Raw genomic sequence first — 3,897 nt, forward strand, 5'->3', positions numbered from 1 at the left:
TAGCGATGCTGGTTACTCAGTTAGCGGTAATGGTTGCTCAGTTAGCGATGCTGGTTACTCAGTTAGCGGTAATGGTTGCTCAGTTAGCGATGCTGGTTACTCAGTTAGCGGTAATGATTGCTCAGTTAGCGTACCAGCCCGTCATCAATCATATAGCTGTGGAATGGATGCAGCTACCTGCGACCAGGAAGTAGCCACCACCAGGTGTGCAACAGTTTCAGTTTAGCGCTGAAATTGCGCCGTGCAGTGTGCCAAGAGAAGTTTGTCGATGTCGCTTACGTGTGTCATATTTGTGAGAGCACCAGAAATACAAAGGTTCCGTCTCCGGACTTTTGTTTGTAAAGAAATGCAATTTATTGTGTTAATATTTTTAGCGTGTTAAAATCTGTGCGAGTAATTAATCAAAATTAACTAACTGATTTAAGATCCAACAAAACTTAGGATTTAACAAGCTTTGTTTCCTTTCTACTTCTTTTTGAACAATATGAAAGGTTTGTATTTCTATGCTTTATTATGATTTTTTTTTTCTTTTGTCTTAACACACCATTTTGACATTTTACACGTTCAAAAATAAATAAAGTTTTAATTTCATTTAATTTAATTTCAAGTCCAGGGCCCTCATAAATATAGAATCCAAGTTTTCAAGCAGGAAGGACGCAGATGCACTTTCTCTCTTAGGTTTTTATCTGGTTGGCATTAGCAGCGGTGCTCTGACCTGTTGCGTGGCAAATCATTATAGATGAGCTTGTTTTGAAACAAAAGACAAATCTGCACTCATTTCCAGAGCAGACGGAGACAGAGAGTGTTTTCCGGGAAGCTCCGACGTTTCGTTTTTGGGTCACGTTGTGACAAGTCGTCGCGGAAACCTGGGGGTCAAGGCAGATTCTTCCTCTTCTGCGGTTCAGAAAGACGGAGGAAAGAGGCAGCTCGGTGGGGGCTATTTCTGGACTTCACACAAACATGTAGTCATAAATACCGGCCTGTGTAAAATGCTGCCGTTGTAGAGCAATATTTATCTCGATAAGAATAAACTTTAAGGCTCGATTGCTGACGGTTTTCAAGGTTTTTCTTGTTTCATGCAAACAAAAACACCACTAGAATAGAATTCACTGTAAAAGCACAAGTAGCAAAGCAGTTAAAACTAATTAAAACCTCACTGCAGCATACAGACCGATAGGGCTGACTGAGAGGTCACTTGAGTCACTGACGGACTGAAGTACGACCCCTCCTCCGCGGCGATGACCCCGCTGTACTCCTATGAGTGTCTGTATCAGGTTAACAGAGCTGCTCGCTGTCAGTGCTCCAACTTCGACATTCCCGGTATGTAACAGAGGAAGAAGACGTACCTCTAACACGTATGTGTGTGTGCGTGCATGTGTGTGTCCGTGCATGCGTGCGTGTGTGTGTGCGTGAGTTCCCGCAGGTGGGATAATGTCAAACATTTCCTCACTTTTCACAGCTGTCCATGACACGGATACATGCAGGAGATGGACCGCAACAGTTTTTTTTTTTTTTTTTTTTGCGCCTTAACAATTCGATGTATAGAAAGAGATGAATCATTATGTTGTTATGGAGGTAAATATGAAAGTATCTCCAAAGCAAACCTTCTCTGGTGAAAAACATCAGTGCACGTTTTGTTTGTCGAATGATTTTGCACTGCAAGTTTGTTTTTAGTTGACATAAAGCGTTATGCTGTGGGAATGAGATCTGGCAGCTTTAATTCTAGCAAAATGTGGTTCTCCAGATGGAAGTCAAAAAAATAGTCTAGTAAAATACCCATCACTTCCCTTTCACACAATTATGCACTTCCCCAATGAACCATTAATTAAAATGTTAATTACAATTTTTAGTTATTGTTTTTGGCTGTTACCAAACCTGGGAGCTCAAATGAGAGTCATGGACTAATAAAAAGATCATATGGAAATTTAACATTATATTTCCAACAAGTCAAAGGAATATTCTTGCAGCCACTTGGTAAGAAAATCTCTTTGCTGCTACAACCTTAGATAAGTTCAGACAGCATCACTATGAGGTTATTTTATTAGAAGCCTTGGCAATAATCCTTTTAACTATTGCTTTTTTTGTTGTTTGTTTTTAAAAAACCAACCTTAATGCCAAACTTTGTTCATTTAGAGAGAAAACTTGGTTTGGTTTGTTGTGCCTGCTTGTTTGCAGAAATCTCCTATTTTATCATATCCCCTAAACCAGTGTTTCTCAACCCTGGTCCTCACCGCCCCCCCTGCTCTGCATGTTTTAGATGAGCCTCTATTCCAGAACAGCTGATTCAAATGATTGCATGACCATCAAGTACTGTTGAAGCCTGTTAATCACCCAGAGATACAATTCAGGTGTGTGGCAGAAGGGAAATACCTAAAACATGCAGGACAGGGGGGCGGTGAGGACCAGATTGAGAAACGCTGGTCTAAAAGGACGTGGAGATAAAATGTTGCTACAGCGAGAACCAAACTAATCTAATTTCTGAAAATTTGTGGAATTTAGATTCCAAAAGACTCTGAAGTTCATAAACATGCAAGCAGGTCAGGTTTCAGAGGCAGTTAAGTTAATCAGTTTGCAAACTGATAATTAAGTATTGAAATCCTTTATCCATCTGTGTCGTCGTCATTCATCACTCGCCGAATGCTTCCCAGCATTCTCGGATGAGTTGGAGAGTTGATGTACTTCCTGTCTAATATCCTGATCCAGTTCGCGGTGTGACTTTCTCCCCCTCTCTACGTTAGCCAGCTTCCTGCTGCAGGATGAGGCAAAGTTCAAACTCGGGCCACAGACTTAACACACAACCTCTGCAACCTGCTTTGATCTTGTCTCGACAGTCTTGCCTAGATATTCTCAAATGTCCAGCGCCAAACTTTTCGGCAAATACCGCCATGGCGGATCCGTTTCAGTTTACCCGCCCAGGTCAAAGTTGTCCAACAGAACATAGACAAAGATGAGAACTTCATCTGGAGTGACGTTCTGTGGACAGATGGGAGTCAAATCGGATTTTTTTTATTGGACATCAGCACAGAGCTTCCTTCAAGCAAATTTATTTTCGTTTTGCGCAACTTTATGGTTAATGGAAACATGACTACTGACTCGAGACATACGAGTGAATCCATAAAAAAAACTGAGGATTAAGATCAAGATGTTGACATTGAGATGTTGTAGGTTGACCTGAAAAAGTCGGTACCTGGAAGAAACCCTTCAAATATCTACCTGCAGATAGACTAGATGCCCAGAAGAGTCTGACTGCATTTACTTCAAGCAATGAGGACAAAACTAGCAATTTACTAGGTGTAGGTATGTCCTAACTTTGACCTCAGCAAGAAGGCCTTTTGTTTGTATCTCATTTATTCTGTGAAAATGTTGATCTTTAATAAGTGAAATTAGAATCACTTTCTTGATTCTTTTTAAGAATCACTTAAAGAATCAAGTGACTCTTTTAGATTTTTCCTCAATGGAAATCTATAGAAGAAGATTGGTGTCGATGAAAAAAAAATTACTTTAATTTCAGAATATTAAAGTCAACATTTTGAGAAAAAAAACGAAATTTAATTTTGAGTGGCAAAAACTGTTAATGCACCTTAATTTAACATGAAGAATGACAATTTTCAAGCTGTTTGTACAAAAATGTTTGGTAATCTGACACATTTTTCTTATCCTGTTTTAAATCTATTTGCAGGGCCAATACATTATATATACAACAACAGAAAAACAAATAAATAAATAAAAAAAAACTATTCTCCCATGAAGCCGTATGAACTTTGATGAAAGAACTATTTCCATTCCTGGCTTGTAATGAGCGTTCTCATTAGGGAGTTCCTAATGGGTGTAAATATACAGAGAGATCCCAAAACTCACAGGTCCCGTATCTGATCTGCACCATGTTCAAGTCCTAAA

At 39.5% G+C, this 3,897-nt stretch overlaps 1 long non-coding RNA gene across 1 annotated transcript in view; it reads left to right on the forward strand.

Moving 5' to 3' along the window:
* Nucleotides 1-1,650, forward strand: part of LOC107833535 (uncharacterized) — a 6,497-nt gene extending 4,847 nt beyond the window's left edge. The window contains exons 2-4 of the long non-coding RNA XR_001659284.1: nucleotides 785-930; nucleotides 1,163-1,320; nucleotides 1,460-1,650. This is a non-coding gene — a long non-coding RNA (uncharacterized LOC107833535). The remainder of the gene's footprint in view (nucleotides 1-784; nucleotides 931-1,162; nucleotides 1,321-1,459) is intronic.
* The last annotated feature ends 2,247 nt before the right edge of the window (nucleotides 1,651-3,897 follow it).

This window comes from Poecilia formosa, unplaced genomic scaffold (assembly GCF_000485575.1).
Source record: "Poecilia formosa unplaced genomic scaffold, Poecilia_formosa-5.1.2 Scaffold403, whole genome shotgun sequence".
Lineage (NCBI taxonomy): Eukaryota > Metazoa > Chordata > Actinopteri > Cyprinodontiformes > Poeciliidae > Poecilia > Poecilia formosa.